The sequence below is a fragment of the Microcebus murinus genome, chromosome 13 (genome assembly GCF_040939455.1).
Source record: "Microcebus murinus isolate Inina chromosome 13, M.murinus_Inina_mat1.0, whole genome shotgun sequence".
Taxonomy (NCBI): Eukaryota; Metazoa; Chordata; class Mammalia; order Primates; family Cheirogaleidae; genus Microcebus; species Microcebus murinus.
Window position 1 is genome coordinate 75,285,018 of NC_134116.1, and position 13,579 is coordinate 75,298,596.

The following is a 13,579-nucleotide window of genomic DNA, read 5'->3' on the forward strand; positions in this document are numbered from 1 at the left end:
TACCATTAAACCCTTCTATTAACTTCAAACTTATTATTTCTAAGTCTTGTCCTCAAGATAATACAACTAAATCTCGTTTTAAAAAAAACAAACCAGGCCGGGCGAGGTGGCTCACGCCTGTAATCCTAGCATTCTGGGAGGCCGAGGCAGGCGGATTGCTCAAGGTCAGGAGTTCGAAACCAGCCTGAGCAAGAGCAAGACCCCGTCTTTACTATAAATAGAAAGAAATTAATTGGCCAACTAATATATATAGAAAAAAATTAGCCAGGCATGGTGGCGCATGCCTGTAGTCCCAGCTACTTGGAAGGCTGAGGCAGAAGGATTGCTTGAGCCCAGGAGATTGAGGTTGCTGTGAGCTAGGCTGACGCCACGGCACTCACTCTAGCCTGGGCAACAAAGCAAGACTCTGTCTCAAAAAAAAAAAAAAAAAAAAACCAGAAAGTATTGTTTTTAGATGAGAAAAGCAAGCATACCTTAAAGAAAGCCAGTATATTCTTTAATTTTCATAATTTTATTCTTTAAAATGGAAAGGGCCTGATAATGGTTTTCAAGATGAAAAAAGGGCACTGTGAATTTTCAATGATAATTCTTGTTTATAATAAAAATGATTTTTGTTAAAAAGGATAGGGCGGCTCTAATTAAGCAGTGTTCTTGTTGAACTCACAAGCATAAACAGAAAGCACTAACAACTTGGCCATGAAGGTCGCATCTCTCAATTTGGAGTAAGTAACAGAGGGTTTTATTTCAGTCCTCAACTGTGGTTGGCCGTGCTGCCCACCTCGTACAAGTCTCTCTCAAGGAGGCTTTCTTCCAACCTTCAGCTTCTTAATAAAGCCACCTGGAATCGGGTGGTGATCCTACAGTGGTGCTCCTTGCAATGCCTGGGTGCAGAGCCCACAGATGGCCCAGAGACTGGGGAAGGAGAGACTTGCCAGCCTTATGAGTGATTCCCAGACTGAGCTGGGACTGCCTTCCATGGTCCAAGGGAAACGTGGTCATTTGGGGAGGGTCGTATTGAGTGAAATGAGGCAGTAGATCCCAGGAAAGGAGTCACTCTGCGTGGCTGTTCTCCATCGATCTCAGCATCAGAACCTAACAGCCTTTGACAGCAGCCTCGGCAAAGACCTGGGCAGATGGCACAGAGTCCACTGATCAGTCGTGAGAGGGGGAGTATCAGGCCAGGGCCACGAGTGGAGCCCTCAGGTCACCAGGACCCAGAGATGTGCCTCTGCCTTACAACAAAAGGACGTTATCGTGAGGAATTACACTCTACAGAACATACATACCTGTAACACACTTGAATCTATTTGTTTAAACTAATTATAATCACAACCATCAGATCACAGTAATTTCCAATAGAGGAGAGAGACCATCGTCTTGGTCAAGCTCCAACACAAGAGAGAAGGAAGGCCTACTAAGCAGATGAGAACTCACACGTAGCAAGGTATATTATTTCTACATCCCAAGCTGGAAACAGATGCATAACTGATGTTCCCTTCCCATTCTTCTTCCTGCAAATGATGCTGTCTAGCCCTTTGCTTTGCGTTGCCTAATCCAATAGCCAAAGTCTTCATTCCTGAGACTGCTTCTTTGGAAAAATCTGTTCACTAATGAAAACTGTATCTACAAAGTGAGGGGTCAGGGCTCGGACAATTTCATCCTCGCCTGAACTGCTCTGCAGAACTAGAAAAACCCTTCCAATGTAAGAAGATCTTTAAACCATGGGGACGTTTTTCACCACTAGGTAGCTAAGACATTTGCCTATTTCACTTAACTTTCTACGTTCTTAATGTACTCTAATGAACGTCAAGTGCAATAGAAATGGTCAGAGAAAGAGCGCATGTGGCACGAAAAATGTCGTAGAAAAAAATACAGTTCTTTAATTTGGCAGAGAAATTCTATTTCGAGGAGCAATGTCACTGAACTTTGTGTAATATTGTGATTTAGAAGTCATTTTTCTGTCTTTGTGACCACTTCATAGCTACAAATCTCTTGCAGGGGTGTGGGGGTCTGAGAAGGATAAAAATACTTATTACAACTGGCAAAAAGCGTGATGCTGAGAGAGGGCGTGTTTAGTATTTTTAAACTGAAAACATTAAACAGGCAAAGATGATGGCTTTCTAGGTGAATAAGATTTGAATTTCCTATTACAAGGATAAATAAATCCTGGACTCTATCAGCTCAAAAACTGAATTAGTAGAGTACTGATTTTTCCTCCACTTATTGGATTAGAAAAGCCAGAGCACTGTTTTTTTTTTTGTTTGTTTTTTAATTACCTTTTTTCTCAGTTCAAACTCTAGTGAAGGGAAAATTTAAAATTTATTAATTTTATTATAACAAAGGCTTTCATCCTTACCTGATAACATAGCAAAATAACATTATGGGGATTGATGTATATGTTTAGCTACTAACAGCCTACAAATGTCTGTTACAGAACTGTTCTGTCAGGTTACTGCTTACTAAGGAGCAAGTAAAGAAACCAATTACCTAACAGGTTATATTCGAAAAAGTTTAGGAGAAGGTTGTTAGGAACTAAAAACAATCTCCCATAAAAAGTATAACAGATGGTATTTAAATTTCCAGGTTAACTCCCCAAAGTCAATTGCACCCATTAGCATCTGATTATAACAACTGCCGAGTTCTGGTCATGGAGAAGATTTTCCTTTCTTTCCTTTCCTTCTCTGAAGAAGAGTGTTAAGCCTCGGAGACACTTTTTAAAAATGCAGAGTTTCCTTGCCTTCCTCTTAGCTGCCCTCCTAAGTCCCTCTCCCAGCTCCTCACTCCTAGAGTCTGTCTACGCCTCACCCCGTGGCTCCCACCCAGGTCTGCCTGTCTGCCCCAAACTGGCTGGGGTTCCAAATGGCCCAGCGCCACAGTTTCTTAATCCCAATGCCAGGAGCCTGAGTCACTGAACCTTGGGACTGGAGGGACTTAGTGACCCACCTCGCATCCAGTTCATACGCAGGGATTTGTTAAGAATAGGTCATAAATACCCAGGGCAACAAGTTCAAAAGGGGGGGAAGGACACATCACAAAGTCCAAGTCCCTTCCTCCAGCCACCTAACTGCCCTCTGCAGAGACAGCTCACACACCCTTCCAGAGTCAGTCTATGCACACTCGTCATTCGCAGTCACGATTAGCATAGCATACAGATTGTTTTGTCCCTGCTTCCCCATCCACTTCCAATATCTCTCACAATTGGCCCATGCCAGTCTAGACAAAGTTGCCTTATCCTTTTTTAACAGCTCATCATCATACGCCCTGGTACATACGTAATATACTAATCATTTCCTCACCAGTAGTCATTTAGATACTTCCAATCTTTTGCTGTTACAAAAAAAAAAAAACTCCATTGATTTTAGCTTCTAAATGTTCCTCACATCCACTCTCTCTTGCGTCTTCCTACAATACTTCCAACTGACTTTATTCCACAGCTCCTCACCCCTCCCCAGACTATCACAGTAGCCAGGTAATCTATCTCCCTTGATTCTTACCCTCCGCCCCACTCATCCTCCCAAACGCACCACAACCTACTGAATTGCAGTTTTGTCCATACCTGTCCCAAGCTTAGAATTCTGCAACAGCCCCTGCTGCTACGTATTCCACGAAGGCCGTGCCTGTTAGCATATCACGCATGCCTCCTACAATGTCCCACCCGCTGTAGTCACATCAATTTGGTAACATCAAGCTGATCGTACCCCTCAAACAACAGCAGGCTGCTCCGTACCCTCTGCCTTAGCTCAGGCTGTGCCCGCTCCCTGGAACGCCCATCGTATTTCCGCTAACTCTTTACTGAGCCTTCAAGACAGCCCCGCCACTCCACCTCCCCCAGGAAGCCGTCTCTCACCTGCAGAACGAGCAACGAGCTTCCGGAGCTGCCTGTGCCCCCCGCAGCCTGCCCCTGCACAATGTCTCGGCCCCTCCACTGTAAGCTCCAGGAGGGAAGGAATCCGGCACTGCTCACCTTTATAACAAAATAGAGCAGGTGCGTAAATGTTCATTGAGACGAACTGGTATGGAAAGCAAAAGAGAAGCTGAGTTGCAAAAAGGCAAAGATGATGTTACTGTGCCTGGGCTTCCCCATCACAAATATTGGGGACAGTAGTATTTTCCCCGTGGGGTTGTGGTGAAGATTAAATGAGATAATACGCATCGAATATTTGGAACAGTGTCTGGCATGTGGAAAGCACTCAACAGACATTATTACAACGTCAACAAGGAGGATGAGGATGGAGAAAAGACTTTGGGGTCAGCTGACGATGCTGTCACTGTGGCTTTTTGAAGAGTTTCCCTACAGTGCGGAAGGCAAGAGGCTGGAGGGGACTAGAAACTCCCACTGAGAAAACTGCCTGCAGAAGCCAGCCTGGGGTGTCAGAGGGGAAGCCAGGAGAGCACCAACAGGACTACGGGGCAGGGCAAGGGCCCCTCTGACCATCCCTGTGGCCCAGACCAGGAGGGAGGGAGTCAATGGCAGGGGCAGGTGGAGGTCTGCCAGCAGGAAGGTGAGGTCCTCAGGCAGGACCCTGGGCGTCAGGAAGGAGGGCAAACTAAGCACCGCTCTGCCTTTGCTTTTAGAATCAAGACACTTAAAATACATGTTATACCTCAGTGGTGCTGACCGCTACAGTTGGGAAGGATTGCGGCTCAGATTCCAAACGCAAAGCCAACATTTTCAGTAATATCCTGCTGCCGCGCATCCAAGCCGGCTGCCTACTGGGTTAAGTGAGGAAGGGCGTTAATTGTTCTAGAATTTCCTCAGCACTGCAATTTCCTGAGCTTGATCAAATGCCCATATGGAACTTCATTTTCCTCTTTTATGACTGAAGGATTATCACTCGGTCCTCACATCTCCCCAGGGAAGAAAAGGCTCCAGATGGGCCAACCCCCCCTTCTATGATTTTCCAAGAACTATGCATATTTTCTTTGTATACGTAGCTTTGCCATTTATTATTCATTCTACCGACTAATCTATTAATGTGCTGAGCTTTCTTTATAAATCATGAATTAGCTATGTGGCATTTTGGTGAACAGTAAAACTGTCAGGGTTTGACATGTGGAAGACTCTTGTGCAGCAGAAATTTCCTCTTGCTATTAGTCCTAAGAAAATATCACAAAATTACAAAACTAGTAAACAGCGACTCTTTTTTAAGACTTCCAATTCTAAAGGAATGTAGGGGCTGTATGTTTTCATCATTCATTTATTCATGCATTTGACAAACATTTATTATGAACCTACTCTGTAACAAGCCTGTGTGTGTTACGTGCTAAGAAGCAAAGACAAATGAATATAATTCAGTATTTCACAGCTCTTTCAACACCCATTTACACAACCTAGGAGGAAACAAGTGAAATGACAAATCGGGTCACAAGGAATCAACATTCATGTTCATGATTGTTAAAATTTTAGCCATTTCACAGTTCTGTTCCCTTAACAAAGAAATTGCAAATCAGTGGCCCATGAACTACAGTCAGTTATGGTTTGTTTGGTCCAAACTGTGTTTTTAAAAACACAACTCAGTATTTTAAAAACTATTAATATTAATAAATCAAGAGATTTTGCAAAATTAAACTAATTTGTAAAAAACATTTCCACTTTCTCTTGGAAAACATATGAAAATACCTAGCAACACTGGATGTGAATTCCCTTGTACAACACTCCCCTAGAGCTGAGTTGCAGCCACCACCATAGACGGGCTGTGCCCTCCCCAGCCCCCACCCTGGTGCCATGCACACAAGCATCAACCTCGGAAAACAGAAGACAGACTAAAAGGGCAGCAGGGCTCAAGAAAAATGGGAGAGAGAGTAATTCTCTGAAACAGTGAAGAACTGTCCTGCACGTTAATTGTACGAACACGTGACACTCAGCACGCTTTACTCACTTATATAAAACTGCAGGCTGCTGAGGGCATCTGTATTTCTACCCTCTGCCTCAAGTGTCACCCATCACATACTGGACAGCAAAAGCACCCTCCATTCTACTCCTTTTCTAAGGCTGGAGTCCTTAAGATTGGATCTCAAAATATTTTATATTTCTCACTTGCCTTCTTCCCCACCAAACTACTAAGGATCCAAGCTACTCCTTTCCACATGCTTTATTTTTCTTATGACTATCCAATACTGTGCCAAAATAAAAAACATAAACCTCCACCCCCATTTCTTTCTATCACTTAGAATTGACTTGTGCTCAGCCTCACTAGGAATTGAGAAAAATAAACTAAAATTATACTTAGAAACCCTTGTCACAAAAACCCAGGGCTAAAATGTGGTGAAACAGGAAGGAACTCTGCAAACAAGATGCAATCACTTCCAAGAGAAATCTGGCAACACTGGGTAAGGCTGAGGATGCATATACCTGAGGACCCAGCAGGGGGTCTTGCAGTATGTGCCCTAGTGTGGTGGCTTCTGACCTTTTCACTGTGACCCTTAGTAGGAAATATATTTTACATTAAAACTCAGTGCACCTGCATACATACCTGTCTAATGGAAAGAAAAGCTTAACAAAACTTACCCTTACAATGTGCAATGAATTTTGATATTATTTATATAGTATACAATTTATAATTAATCTTCATTATTTTTTATGTTGGTTACAAACTATTAAATTGGTTTTGTGACCCATTAATGGGTGACGGCTTGAAAAACATTGGCCTAAGGAATACCTCTTGTGTGTCCTTGGAATTATCTTTCAGAAATTTTGTTGTTACTTTTTCTAAGAGTGAAAAATTTTAAATAATTTCAATGTGCATTAACAGCAGACAGGAAAAATAAAATTTCACATTCACATCATGTTCATATTAGAGAGAAGTTCAAGTAAATAAACTAAATCTATCCATTTTAATCTCAAAAAATAATGCTAGGGTTTTTTCTCCTAAAAAGCAAATTACATACAGAGTGTATGTACACTTTAAATATACAAAATAGAACTATGTGTTTCCTTGTGTGTGTATATATATATATATATATATATATATACAGTAAAAGTATAAAATCATGCAAAGAAATGTTCATATCTGCTCTGAATAAGCAGTTTTCCTGGGGAGGAATTAAGATAGGAGCTTGAGGCTAAACCTGTATCTGAAACATTTTCTTTTTAGAAAAAAAATCTTTAGAAAATGCAAAAAAATCAGCATCTCTTAAATGTGGGTGTGCATAAAGGTGAATTTTCTATATTTTTATATTTGAAAAAATTCACAAAATACAATTTTTAAATAATTACCTTTTTAAGATAACACTTTCTCCCATAAGATTTCCACTTCCCTTTGGAGGATGTGGAAGTCATTCTCTAACATCCTGGCAGCTCTCAGAATCTGGGGCATCAACAGGAGGCTTTGATGCTAGTCTTTAGGTTTTACTGTACCTTGGGCCAGAAAGTAAAGCCAACCTAAGGGCCTGTGCCTTCAGTATTCTTTCCAATTGGACCCTTTGAGAAACTAAGATGGTTTGGGGTTGCTAAACCTTAAAATGCATGCAATACTCCCAAATGCATGCTGTTTATTTGGAAGCTTTGGTGGTTAAACTGCTGCCTGGTGCTGAACAGGCATGATTTTAGCTGACTCCTTGCATGGCCACCTGCTAAAATAATGTAGAAGGACCAATTATTTTGTAGATTAATAATGCTGACTACTTTCTGTGGTCGAGTGTCCTGGAAGAACAGGAGGGTCACTTATCCGAGAAGCCATTCATTATTGTACCTGGGGCTGCTGTGATGCTGAGGGCGGGACTCTTCCCCCACCCTGGGTGTGGACCCTGCCGCTGTCCTCGCCCTCCAAGCAGCTCTCTGCTTGTGCAGACCTAAGCTGCTGAGCAGTATTCAAAATTGGTCTTACCTAAGCAAATATTTCTCTCTCTTCAATAGCTGCTCCATGTGTATGGTTTCAACACCCCTAGACTCATTCCCATCTATATCTTATGAAATTTGAAAACTCTCATTAATATTAAAGCCATAAATCTTATGTTGGATTTCACCCTTGCCTATAAGCACCTGGAATCAGTGTTGCCACGAACTGTCCAGCATAGCCGGGTGCGTGCAGTGCACAAATGTCACCTATTTCTTTACTTAAAAGGCAAGCTTTGGGATCGCAGAAAGAATATGACAAATGGGATAAGAACACCTAGTTTGTGTCCCATTTTGACCACAGGGAAGCTTTCTGTCCTTAGGCAGGTGCCTTCACCCTTCCAAAACTCAGTTTCTTTGTCCACACTCTCTTCCACGTTTATATGAGAACTAAATGAGCCCCAGTGTTCGGTAAGCTCTGCATAAAATAGAAAGCATTGTGAAATGTAAGGTGATGCTGTTATTAGTGTTAATAGCAATGAACATAATGTCTGTACTCCATTATATAAGGCAAATAAAATCCATAAATGGGATTGCTGTTTCCACATTTGTGCATTGTGGCCCATTCAATTTTTCTGCAGCTCTTACTGCTGAAGTCCTAATGGGTTTAATATTTCTCTCAACTATATTAGTTTGAACTCTTCAGTACAATTACTTTTTCAGCTTGAGAGAACAGATACTGAGATTATCCCTCAAAATGAAAACCTGAGGATTCCTTTGGATGTATCCTAGGTACCTGGTTCACCAGGCCACAGAGTTCCATACCAAAATCATGGAATTTGTTTTCTTCTTTTAACAGCGCATTTTAATGTGTTTCAGTAGCCCCAGACTGTGTCTCTGGCTTCAATTCACCAACAGTAAGGAAAGAACATTACTGATAATGAGTCAGTATAGTGTTATCATTTTTCTAAAAATACTCTAAATCCAGATATTTTTTAATTGCTTTCAAGTGATTGAAATGACAAAGCTTTCCCATAAACTTTTTAAAAAATCCCAAATCCAACACAAATCTCTACTTCCTGGCACTATTTTTCAGTGTCTTCCAGAAATAAGGAGTATACAATACTGGCTTGTGGACAACATCTGGATGAAAACACAGGCGATCTAACAAACCAAATATCAAGTACTGCTCTCACACCCCATATGCATTAGCCGCCCTTGCAAATCACAAATCCACAGGATAAAATGCCACGTGCTGCCTCTGTCACACTGGATCCTGCCCTTAACACGGGCACAGTGGGCCCTACAGCCCTGGGCACTTCTGTCACTCACACCATGCAGGCCCCAGGGAAGCACATTTGCACAGCTCCCGCCCCAGGGCCCTGACATGAAAACACCGGAATGCTGTGCAGGCTTGGAGGCTGTGCTGCCACCAGCATGGCAGGGGCTGGTGCCAGGACACTCCTGCAGTGGGAGCATGGAGGGAGAAGATGAAGTATCCAAATCCTTTCTCTCTGATAGCACGAATGTAGTCCTTTCTTGCATAAAAGGCATTGTTTCCCAGTAGCATCCAGTTTTCATTTTCTTGCTTTTCTTCATGTACTAATTCATGGCTCCAGAACAGAGGGGGGGCAACCTTTTTCTATAAACGGCCATATAGCAAATATTTTAGGTTTTGTGGGACGCACAGTATCTGTCGTGACTGATCGTGAAGGAGACCAGGAAGAATGCATGAATGAATGATGGTTGTTGTGTTCCAGTGACATTGTATTTACAAATACTGATGGCAAAGCAGATGCGGTCCATGGACCATAGGTTGCCAACCCCTAATCTAGAGATACGCACAGATTAGCATCTCCAGTGTGATGTATTCACAACTTTCAATGGTATCTGACGAAGGTTTTACACTATTAAACAATTTGTATTATTCTTACATTTGCATATATAAAGATCTCTAGACAGAACATGCATAATCCTGACTTTTTACATTGATAAATAGATGAGTTCTAGAGTTGTAAAAAATTTTTCATAAAAAAACAAAAAAAGAAAAGAAAATTTTAAAAAATTCATAAAATATTTAATGAGAATTAAATTTCCAAAGTATTAAATTAAACGTTTAGTGATCTATACCACTGTAGGAGGACTATAGTTAACAACAATATATTATATAGTTTCAAATAGCTAGAAGGAGGATATTGAACATGTCTGACACAAATAAATGATAAATGTATGTGTATTGAAAAAACACTATATCCCACAAATGTGTACAATTATTGTTTTTCAAGTAAAAAAAGTAAAATTAAAAAGAACTTACAGGAAAAATAAAATAAATAGTGCACCTTTATTGAAAATAACATTATTTTTAAAAATTTTAAATAGTTTTTTATTACTTCATATTATGGGGGTACAGATATTATTAGGGTCACATATCTTGCCCCTGCCCCCCCTTCCCCACCCTGCTATGCCAGAGCTTCTAGCGTGTCCAGCCTCCAGGTGGTGTGCACCGAACCCACCGTGTAAGTACATACCCTTCCCCTCCTCCCCCCTGCCCCCTGCCCACTTCCCGATTACAGATTTTTTTTCAGACATTTTGGTTACAATGTGTATCTTTACCTCTCCCTAAAAAGTGACAGAGATAATCCCTTAACCCCCACAATGCGCACCGTTTCCTTAACGATGTGGGGGTCTCCCCCCTCAATCCCTGTTGAATACTACCGTTTTTTGAGCACCATAGTTTTAGTCAGTCAGTACCAATTTGATGGCGAGTAAATGTATAGCTCATTTTCCAGATCTTGTGTCGTCTCTCTTTGGCTTAAACTCATCTCATCGGGCTTAAGCTTAATCCAGGATAGCATAAGCGGTGCTAGCTCACTGTCGTTTCTTAGGATTGAGTAATATTCCATTGTGAGCATATACCACATTTTAGTTATCCACTCATGAACTGACGGGCACTTAGGTAGTTTCCATGCCCTTGCAATAGTGAATTGTGCTGCCATAAACATTCGGGTGCAGATGTCTTTATAATAGAGAGACTTACTTTCTTTTGGGTAGATGCCCAACAATGCTATTGCTGGGTCGAATGGTATTTCTATTTCTAGCTGTTTGAGGTATCTCCAAATTCTTTTCCACAAAGGTTGCACTAATTTGCAGTCCCACCAGCAGTGTAAGAGTGCTCCTGTCTCTCCTCGCCAGCATTTGTTGTCTTGGGATTAATTAAAATCTGTATTTTTATTTTAATCTGTATTTTAATTTTACTGCATAATTTTGAATATTTTAGAAATGAACATTTTTTAAAATTATTTTTAATTTTTACATTTACTTTTACTGACATTTTTGATGAAAATATATTTATATTTTGCATGCTTTGGATAATGATTACTTTTTAATATCAGATGATTGAGAATGAGTACAAGTGGAGATTGTTTTAGAAATAGAAATTATGAAAGACTTCAGAAAAGAAAAAGGTTAAAAGTTTAAAGTCTTCAAAGAAGCAATCTGCTTAAATTTTTTAAATGTTAAAACTGAAAGTGAGCAGGCTCTGGAGGGCACAAGCCACATAATATTCACAAATAGGACATGATAAATTATTTAATGAAGATTCAATTACTGAGCAAAGCACTAAAAATGAACAAGAAAAGTATCCTTGTGCAGTCTGAGTTCTGAACTGGTAAGATGAAATCCCAGGAACTTAAGACTCTTTATTAAATCAAAATTTAATTACATCAATGGCCCATTTTTCTGCATGTAATAATAGTGCAAAATAATAAATTTGGTCGTTTGACATTTTTCTGACATTCACTCATATAAAACCCATAACTACATTTTTCTTTAATTTTGCTATTGTGATGATATATTTGTCAAGGTAGGGGAATAGAACATATTCTATTTAACAGTTTGGTAACTCAATTTGCAACTTTTAAATACCTAAGCATATGGTATGTGGGTCTCCACCTGTACTGTGGCCCAGCCTCCTAGTATAAAATATATTTTGGTTCATCCAAATAATGGGGAAAAAATATGTGAATGTTGAAAACTAATTTTTGAATACTATTTTATGAATACTATTTTTGAATACTATTTATTTTTAATACTATTTTGAATACTATTTTTATGAATACAAAAATGCATGAGATACAATGTTACCTAAAAAAATAAGAATAACTACTGTAGATACTATATGTATAGCCATGCAACAAAAAGCACATTGAAGAGACTCAAAGATATTATACTCTAATGTTAGCAGGGATATCTTTGAATGATAGCATCATAAATAATTTTTATTTGTTGCATGTTTTAATTGTGAAAACAATAAGACATCATTTAAACAATCAGAAAAAGCAATAAATGCTATTAAAATAAATAACAGAGCGCAGTGCCTTTCCATGTCTCTAACATTTTCATTTTCATATGTTTTTTATATGATATTTATAACACAACAGGAACTACAGCCATATACTCCCTTTGAAACAAGTTGCTCTTTCCATATGTACAAACTCGAAGTTCCTAGGACACAGGCTAGGCTACTTTTCCCAGCACTGATGAATGTCTTGCACAGATCATCTCATCTGGGAGGCGAGGGTGCATGTGTGAAGTGGCTGGCTTGGGAAGGGGGAAATGAGAATGGCCACAGGGCTCTAACTCAAGATCCTGCCTCTACTGGCGCCAGTTTCTAATGCCACGAGCCAACCAGACAGTACTTTTCCTGAAGAACATTCAGAATATCCAACAACAGGACAGAGGCTTTTTCATGATAATGATGACGACAATAATGACATAGATGCTTTAATCCCTCCAGTACGTCAGTACGTCCTCTATTGGGTAAATCAAGAGTTTTTTCTTAATTTCTTTTCTTTTTTTTTTTTTTTTTTTTTTAGACAGGCATCTCACTTTGTTGCCCAAACTAGTCTTTGAACTCCTGGGCTCAAGCCATCCTCCCACTTCAGCCTCCTGAGTAGCTGGGACTACAGGCTCACTCCTCCATGCCCAGCAATTTTTTTAAAATTATTTTTTGTAGAGATGAGGCCTCACTATGTAACCCAGGCTGGTCTCAGACTTCTGGGCTCTAGCAATCCTCCCACGTGAACCTCCCGAGTAGCTGGGATTACAGGTATGCGCCACTGTGCCCAGTTACATAAACCAAAGCTCTCCTTTGTTTTCTAACAGGCAAGACTACAGTGATATAGGTGGGGTAGAAGACACAATGTAAGCCCAATATTCCACAAAATATAATTGCACTTTGCTAATTTAAAAACCTTCTTGGTAGGTTCCTGATTGATGAATAGAAAATTTCAGCAAATATCTCCCTTCCCCCACTATAAACAGGAGAATGTTGCACATGGGGTACCAATTTAGCAGCCAGGCTCAGGATGTACTACATGTTGAGAGCAAAAGAAGTTAAATTTAGTTTGTATAATACTCATCTTCAACCATGCTACTGACCGTTCCATCACTGACTCTTGCCCACAATGGGGTTAAGGCAGTAAGGATTTATTTGAATTAAATTATTCACATATTGTAAGTATAGTACCTGGTAAGTTTCATGATGTGGTTGATGTCTAATATATGAAACTGCTATTGCAGTACTATTACTGCCAGATCATGGCAACAGTGTTCCGGATATACTCACATTACCATACTTAAGGGGAATTTTGCTACTATTCTCAATAAATTCAGCTTGTATCAATTTCCTGAGGAAGATTATCCCCCAAATCAAGAAACACTGTATGATTGGTACACTTCCTAAATATTTCAGAACAGATATTATTTCCATGGGGTAAAGGCTCAGGTTTGCAATGCTAAGCATTA

The 13,579-nt window shown here is 40.1% G+C and overlaps 1 protein-coding gene across 1 annotated transcript in view; it reads right to left on the reverse strand.

Moving 5' to 3' along the window:
- MTUS2 (microtubule associated scaffold protein 2) overlaps positions 1 to 13,579 on the reverse strand; it is a 482,544-nt gene that overhangs the window by 356,651 nt on the left and 112,314 nt on the right. The gene's annotated exons all lie outside the window — the stretch shown is intronic.